This window comes from Bidens hawaiensis, unplaced genomic scaffold, assembly GCF_021521415.1.
Source record: "Bidens hawaiensis isolate Kalapana, Puna unplaced genomic scaffold, B.hawaiensis_p1.1 tig00035426_1, whole genome shotgun sequence".
Lineage (NCBI taxonomy): Eukaryota > Viridiplantae > Streptophyta > Magnoliopsida > Asterales > Asteraceae > Bidens > Bidens hawaiensis.
In genome coordinates, this window is record NW_027505366.1 from 178,135 (window position 1) to 187,751 (window position 9,617).

The window sequence follows — 9,617 nt, forward strand, 5'->3', positions numbered from 1 at the left end:
ATAATCAACAAAAAAGTATGCAACAGAATCAAGGTTTTCAAATGAATAACAATCAAAACCTTCAAGCAGCTCCAAATGTTCCTAACAACACTGTTCCAGCAAATCAAAATCAGATCAGAAATCAAGGAAATGTGGCAGTGACTACACAACATGAATGAAATTTTTTTAAGAGCAATCATGAAGAGGACATTGCAGATGACATCAGGAAAGCAAATGTGGCATTCATGGCCATAATTGAGAAAGAAAAGGGATCATCATCTCAGGTACACTATGCTCATACAATTGATTTAAATGAACTTATCATTGAATTGAAAACAAAAGTAGGCAAGCTGGAAAGTGAGTGTTTCAGAAAACAAAGTATCATAAATGAGTATGAGGCAAGTGAAATGATCAGTGATGAAAAGATTAAAAGCCTTGAAGATGATTGCATGATCATTTACAGAACTCAAACCAGATACATCACTGAAATTGATGGATTAAAGAAGATGTTAGTTGAAGAAAACGTGCAAAACACAAGACTAAAGGTTGAAACTGAATTTCTGAAGAATTTAGTCTCAACTGGCAACATATGTGGTATACTGAATCAGGTGAAAGAACAAGACAAATACAAAACAGTTCCACCTCCATTCAACAACAATTTTATGCCAAAAGTTGACAAAGAGAAAAGAGATGCATATTTGCAACAATTCAAGGATGTCTTTCATGTAACGATTCCGACTAAACCAGGTATACCCTAACCGGTAGACAGTAGTTACGTTATATTTAAGGTCGGGTACATGAATTACCATAGTAATTATACGAGAATACATGATTCACTATATTGATTGTACGTGAATATATAATTCATCGCATTGAATATGCGATCAATCGATCGATAGTTATTGAAACCCGAACGAATCGAGGGTTCAATTATAGACGATATCTATAATATTTAGTGATTTTACGAAGCATTAATGCTTCGGGATAAGTGAATTAAAGCTCAGAAAAAGAATTTTCGATTTAATGGTACGTCGGTACATTAAAACGAAACCCTTAATACCAAACCGAGCAAGAGACGATCGATCAAGCCCAAAAAGATGCGCAATTATTAATAATATGATGTTTTAAGTTAATGAAAGACATGGTTTAAGTTTTTGAAGTTTTTAAATCGGTTTCATATAAATTTCATTTTTAAGCCGAAAAACGACCGTTTTAGCCTCGTTTTAAGCCGAATTAAACATTTAACCGAAAAATGAACTGAACCAGATTATCCAAAACATTATCCGGATTTCGAGAATCCAAATGAGTGACCAAGAATGGAGAGGTGGGCCCCACCCCACCACCTCCAAACCTCCGGTCGCAATAAGGGGGTGTTACCCCATTTCTTTCTTATTTTTTTTACACAATAATTCAACAATCTTCCTTTCCTCTCAAGATCATGAACTAAAAACCGGGTTTTGTAGCAAGAACAACGAGGTAAAGATCGAGTTATATTCGTTTTCATCTTCGTTTCTTGAGTTTGTTTGCAAGAAAATGAGGTTTCAAAGATGAAAACCGATTCTTGCATGATCAAGTGATGTATACGGGTTATACAAGGGATCTTGGTCCAAGAAAGGAGTTAAACGAACCAAAAACGAATTTTTACGGTTTAAATCTTTGTTTTTGAATCATAACCGAAACTATAGTGTAAGTGGCTTGATCGTGAGTGTAACTTGCTTGGTATTGTGGTATGTTGGTTGTAGGTTCTGTATTTAGTAGTAGATAAGGCGGAAAAACGAGTTTGTAGCTTGTAGTGGCGGAAAACGAAAGGTATATTCGGTTTATGTTCGGTTTTGGAGTTTTTGGACAGATTGTTGATGGTTTAGAGTTAGGTCACGAAATTTTACAGGGATGATCTACACATGAAAATATGAGTTCTGTGAATTTTGGTAATTTTTGGGCAAAGGATGAATATTTGGTGAATTTAATGCTCGGTTTTGGCTAAAAATGGTGAAAAATAGTTAAATATCATGAAAAATTCTGGAAAATTTCATATAAGATTTTTATAACATTTATAAGTCCCACACAAAATTTTAGGTCATTTGGAGAAGTCTAAGTAGGCTTTTCGGTTAAACGAGTTATAGGGTTTTCTAGCTCGGTTTTAGTGAAAATGGCATGTAAAAGAAGATTTTGGATCTGAAAAAATTACAGGGGACTATGTGGATGGCAGGGGACATCCAGGAAATATTTGGGATTTTTCTAAGGTCGTTTGGTATTTACGACATATTTAGTGTTTAAATGGTGTTTAAAAATAGATAAATAAATTTTAAATATAAAAATTAATTCTGGAAATAATTTTATTAAATTCCCCACTGTTAAAAAGTGATTTGTGCAAAATTTCAAGATCCGGGATTAAACGGATAATTATTTGTGCAAAAACAAGCTTTTAAAGTTTAAAACGCGAAAACCGGTAAAGTTCGCCTAAGCGAGCTGACTGGAGTATAAAAACCTTAAAAATGAACAATTTTCATATAATTGAGTTAAACAAGTAAAAATGAATCATCCGAAGATAATTCGGATGATTTAGGTAATTTTTATCCGATAAAACAGTTTCCGGTGCATTAAAGACGGAAACGGGTCCCGCGGCCAATCGGGACGTCTAAACCGAGCTCTAACTTCACAACTTTAACTAAATTATCAGTCAACAGCTATTTTCAGGTCGTGTGTGACCAACCTCATTTTTGAAACGTAAAATCGGATAACCGTGCTAGGCACGCAAAACGGGAAAAACGACTAATAGTAATTTTGACTAGTAAACTCTAAACGATATCACAATCTGAGTCCGTAGAAGTGTTTCTGAATTAACATTGCCCCCGGAATGGGTACAGTACTGGGTTAACAGTGTCCCCAGATGTCCCTAGAAGTGTTTCTGGGTTAACATTGCCCCCGGAATGGGTACAGTACTGGGTTAACAGTGTCCCCAGATGTCCCTAGAAGTGTTTCTGGGATAACATTGCCCCCGGAATGGGTACAGTATTGGGTTAACAGTGTCTCGAGATGTACCGGTTGATACGGTTAAAGATTATATAAACTATAATTGTATAATAACGATCGTAGGGATCATATTGCAGATTGGACGTGTTAACTAATAATGACTGTTGTACATGCTTGCATGTGCTAAGGTGAGATTCACGAGCCCCTTTTTTTTGAATTGTTTTTAAATATTTTCCCGTGGCGGAAGCATGTTATTCCTGAAATGTTTAAGTACATACTGAACGCATGGAATTGCGTGGATTTATATATATTTTATTGTTCGGGAATCGTACGAAAATGTACTAAGATGGTAATTGTCTGAGTTGCTAACATTCTAAGGCCCCGGAACACGAGTGATTAACTGAAAGCCGGTAGAGTGTGGATAGTACTATTGGTCTGACAAACCCAACTGGTTCGGCATGGATTTGCTGATGTTTCCCAGCCAGTTGCACATGTCTATTTTGTTGTTATTTATTTTGCTATGTAATGTTAGACATAGCGGTGTGGGGCGGGTCCGTGGGCGGGGGATATGCCACGGGTCCGTGGGCGGGGGATATGCCACGGGGGTTGTGTGTGATAGTCAGAGGTTTCACTTGTGGGCTCAGCATAATTACATCGATAATATTATATTTTGATAATGATTTACATGGTTTACCCGAATTGTGAAACTCACCAACTATTCGTAGTTGACCCGTTTTCTCACATGCTTTTCAGGTACAATTAAGATGAAGTGATTGCTTACGTGCTAAGTGCTTGATGTGTGTAAGATTTGCGTGCAGGATGTTATGTTACATTATAATAAATAGAATTATGTATCGTATTGTATGATGTGTGTATCACCAAGACGATAATGAAATATGAGATAATGTAATTTGAAGTATATTAATGTATTTAGTTTTCTTTACAAACAATGTGGTTGATATCAGAGATGTCTGTTGCATCCCGTTTACGTTTCCGCTGCGGTTACGGGGTGTTACAGAAGTTGGTATCAGAGCCATTGGTTATAAAGAATTAGGATGTCTTTAAAAGATACCTAAAATATAACCAGTAGCTCAAGTATTATAGGATCTGAATATCAACTAATAATTCATAGTGACGAGATCTGGATGAACTTGGATGGACAAGTGAGTTATTATGGTCCGGAACATAATTACAGACTTGTCCGCACGAGGGAGTTCAGGGGAAGTCACGGGGTACATTAATAGGTAAAAATGGCAACATATGTGTAATGTATATATTATTATTTATACGTGCTAATGTGTATATATATATATGTACATATCTTGTGAGTACATGTATTGAGAAATAGGACCCGGATAGGGAACCGGGGGATGAAATAATAAAAGTATTGAGGATGCTGAGATTTCTAGAGCATCGGTTGATGATAAGTCTGACTTATCGGGCAATAGTTATGTTAGTACCAAGTTAGATATCCCGTTTGACATTAACCAGAAATATCTAGTAACCGTCACTCTCAACCAAAATTGATGAATCCCTTACCCTACCAACACCGGTACCGTATATCCTAATAACCCCATATGTTCACCCGAACCGCCGACCCTCACGTACGGACGGACCTGTACGTGAACCCATTCTTATTCCGTTAAAAAAAAAATTGATAATAAATGAGCATATAAAAATAATATATAGAAATATATATGTGTATTTCTCACTCTCAAACATTTGAGCCATACCACCTCCAAATCGAGAATTACCGATTTTAGCGAACCTAGAACGCCGGAGGACATTGACCGAGCAAGCGATAGAGTTTCCCATAATAGTAATTGATAATATTTGAAGGCAACCCATGTTGCGCGATTACCTTGAACCTTGCAACTCCCTATGTTATCCTTACATCCGTTAGATGCCTATACCCATGTATACTCGAATAGAATGATTACCCATACACAAAGAGGTGTTGGAATCATTATAGCATAGTTGGTTATTCGTTCGTAGGTGGTATACCGTGTATGCCGGATATACGAATAGACACGGATATTATAACTCCGTGGTACGTAATCGTTGGTGCTCACGGTGAGCATGTATCGGTTATGCTGACATGCAGAAGGATATTGAAATCAAACATATTAAACATTAATCTCTGTTGAGAAAGATCTATATGTCAGTTGGTGACAAGGGTTATGAAACATATTTAAACGTTAACCGACGTCAGGTTAAGTCCATATGTTACTATATTTGTGGGACATATATACTAGATACTGTTATGTGTAATATGTATGATAATATTTGGTGTGTATGTGTACCTGCTGTTATGATTGAGCTGGTAACGAGTTATAAGGTGAGATTAGTATTGATTACTGCGTACGGGATGAGTACGGCAGAATGACATAAAAAGAGTAACTCCAATGATGGATATTGATATGATTCAGTTGATTGCTCAAAAATAGCAGATGATGATACCGAATGTAGTATCACAGGTCACTGCTAGTGTTGATGCAAATGTGATCGCAGAATTATAGATCGAGCAATCACGTGAATATGAATATTTCAATTCTTAGTGGTATTACTAAGAGTGATAATGTCCCACCGAATACTATTATGACCACAAGTATTAGTTATAAACTAAACATGAATAGTAGTCGTAATGAATTAGATCCGGTATGAAGGATATGTTTGTTGGTTGCGTTAAGGAAATTATTAATAGTTTACTGATGGTAAAGGGAGGAATAGACTAGCGAGTGGATAGAAAAGATCGAAATGGTTAAGGATATTGGTAAGAGTCCAGAACATTGTGTAGTGAAATATGCTACAGATATGTTGGTAGATTATGTTGTATCGTGATGGAACACGATGGTACAAAATTATAGTTAGAAAATTTTTGCTCAGATGATATGGTCAGGATTTAAAATTCTTGTGCTAGAGCACTTTTATTCGAGTAATTAAACTCAGAGAGTGGAAACTGAGCTATGAAAGATAGAAATGTTGTGTGCTGATCACTTAGAACACGCTAACCGTTTGAAGGAATTGTCATGTCTGGTAACATGGCTAATTACTCCTGAAACTAAGCGAAGTGAGCGCTATATTGGGGACTAACTCCATCGATAAGAAGTATAGTCAACCCTGTAAAATATACAACCTTTGGAAGGGTTGTGTCACAAGCCAGCATTGATATATTTGACTCTATGGGAAGCGGACTGGAAGGACGTTAGGTGAGACGTCGAGTGTTAAAGAAGAGGAATGATAAAGGTATAGTGCAAGATAGGCTTTTGAATAAGTAGGTATGTCCTACAACCCAGAATTATACTAAGACTAGTTCTGGTGTGAAAACATGAACCGCATGAAGGGTCATCCCCTAAATGTGGAATATATGGTTATCGGCAGGAAGAAGAATGTCGAGTGATAGTAGGCCACAGGTGTGGTAAAGATGGACGTAATGCCCCAATTGTAGAACCAATTGAAGCCATGTGAACCGGCGACCCCAACCCATTCGTGTACAACCACTCCGAACCCAACAGCTTCAATAACCATCCATCCAAAGAAATCAAATTATGCCAAACAGTTGTACTTGCTATGAAGGTGGCAGTACAGAACGTTTCAAGAGAAATTGCCCAAAGTTGAACCAAAGTGTCGTTGGAAGACGAACCTCATGACAAGCATCAACCTCTGATCAAGCAAGGAGCCGTGCTTTTGTGAGTAATTCGAATAAAGCACGTCATGACCCAAAGGTGGTATTAAGTATGTTGTAGTTTTAAATCAATAGGCTTCAGCGATATTTTTACGGTCGTCGATAGAAGTTAGTTTCTGTTAACCTCCTATCATTTGGAAAGATACCGATTAGTGAGACTATAGAACCCTATACTGTAGAATCGCTAACGGTAAACCCCTAATGGTTAACTAAATTGTTCGGAATTGTCCTATTATTCTGAACGATTAACCTTTCCTTATTAACCTACGACCAGTAAAGTTAAGAAGTTTTGACGTAATAGTTAACATGGATTGGCTAACTCAACATGAAGCTGAAATCAAATATGAAAAGAAGATGATTAGACGCTCTCCTTCGGACAATGAAGCGATTAGATACAGAGAAAAGTGTACGGTATTATGTTACCACTCTAATCTCATCTTGAGATGTTATAATATTTACGACAAGAAGAAGTGGTGTATTTAACAAACGCGATTGCCAAAGTATTTAAAAGAAAACATATAGAAGATGTTTCGGTGATACGTAAATATGCAGAAGTTTTCCCAGAAGAACTTCCTGGATTACCGCCAACCCGACAGGTCGAATTCAGAATCGATTTAATACCTCAAGCTGGCTCTGTTGCTAAAGCATCTTACCGACTTGCACCAACTGAAATGCAAGAATTATTGGATAAGGTTTTATACGACCTAATTAGTTACCATGGGGTGCACCAGTGTTATATGGGAAATGAAGGACAGAAGTGTTAGGATATGTATTGATTAAGGAGGATTGAATAAAGTGACGATCAAGAATAGGTATTCACTTCTTCGAAGTAAATGATCTGTTTAACCAACTGCAAGGGGCGATTTATTTTAGAAAATTGATCTTAGATATAGTTATCACCAAATGAAAAAAATCCAAGAGGAGGACGTTGCAACAACAGCGCTTCGGACTCGTTATGGCCATTATGAATTCTTATTCATGCCGTTCGGGTTAACAAATGCGCAGGCAGTATTCATGGAACTCATGAACCAAGTCTGTAAACCTTATTTTGACAAATTTGTCATAGCATTCATTGATGATATTTTGATATATTTGCAACGTAAAGAAGAGCACGAACGACGGTTAAGGAAAATTGTGGAAGTGTTAAAGCAAGAGGAGTTGGACGCGAAGTTTTCGAAAGGCGATTTTGAATGCAGAAAGCATAATCCCTTGGTCATGTTGTAAAGCAACAAGGATTTCACATAGATCCAAATAAGATAGAAACCATTAAAATTGGCAGTCACCCAAGGCACCAAAGGAAATGCGCCAATTTTTAGGACTAGCCGGAGACTAGCAACGGTTTATTGAAGAATTTTTAGCATTACCCGACTCATAATCCTTTGTACGACGCAAATGTACAACTTTTATAGATGATAAGAGACCGCAGTCTCATATTCAACGAAGATGGGTCGAGTTGTTAAGCGATTATGATTGTGACATCCGTTATCACCCCGGCAAGGCTAACGTCGTAGCCGATGCCTTGAGTAGGAAAGATCGGGTTAAGCTATTGCGAGTGCGAGCGCTGGGGATGATAGTCCAGTCGAACCTTTCGGACCTGATTCGAGTCGCTCAACGTGAGGCATTGAAAGGGGAACAATTGGAAAAGGAGGGACTTTACGGTAATGAGAAGAATTTCGAAAAGCGCGTGGACGAAATCCTATATTTCAAAAAAATCGGATTTGGATTCCGACCCTCCATGACCTTCGTGAATTAATCATGGACGAAGCGCATAGATCGTAATATTCCATACATCCGGGACCGGATTAGACTATTGATGATACGAATATCTGAAAGGATTTTATTAATGGCCGAGTTTGGAGAAAGATATGGTTACGTATGTTGGTGAATATTTAAGTTATGCAAGAAATAAGGCTGCACACCGAAAATCCTAGGGAACGCCACAACGACAGAAAATTCGCCAATGATAGTGGGAATAGATTACAATGGATTTCGGGACGCAAATTCCCAAGATATATCAAAGGCATGATGTAAATTGGGTAATCGCGGATCGATTAACCAATCCTCGCATTTCATCCCAATCCATGACGATTACCACAATGAATTCTCGCCCAAATTCCTGATGGTGAAATGGTATCTCGTCGTGGAGTACCATTTTCAATGATCTCAGATCGAAATAGTCATCCTACTTCCAATATTGGAAAGCGGGGAAGGAAGCATCGAGAACTTGAAGCTTTCTATGGGTGAAGTAATTATCACCAATTTGTTAAATTGAAAATGGGCGTCAATCAAGCCATAAGATTTGAATTGATTCGAGAAACAACCAATCGGATTTATAATATTTAAGATAAGTTGAAAGCAGCGCGAGATTGGCAAAGGATTTATGCCAACATTCATAGGAAACCATTGTCACTGGAAAGAGGTGACAAGGCATTTTAAAGGCATCACCTTAGAGAGGTGATATGAGGTTTGGCAAAACCGAAAATAGCTCTTTAATATATTGGACCTCATGAGACTATCTCCATGATTGGTCATTTAGTTTATCGATTAAAGTACTCCAGGGGCTAAGTACTATACATGATGTTTTGCCATGTATACGGATTGAAAAGTACCTAAGCGATGAGGCAACGAGAGTACTAGTAATGGAGGTACTCATAGAAGACATGCTTGATATCATAAATAATTCCGTAAAGTTAGTAGACGGGAAAACTAAACAGTTTGGACATACCAAGCTTTATTGATTAAGATTAAGTGTAATTCACAGCGAGGACCAGATTATACCTTGTAACGCGAGGGTGAATTCTAAAGGAAAAAAAAACCCCCACCTTTTTCTCGGAAGGGGATAGTGGGCGTATAAAATTTCGAGGACGAAATTTCTTAACGGGGGGAGAATGTAACGATTCCGACTAAACCAGGTATACCCTAACCGGTAGACAGTAGTTACGTTATATTTAAGGTCGGGTACATGAATTACCATAGTAAT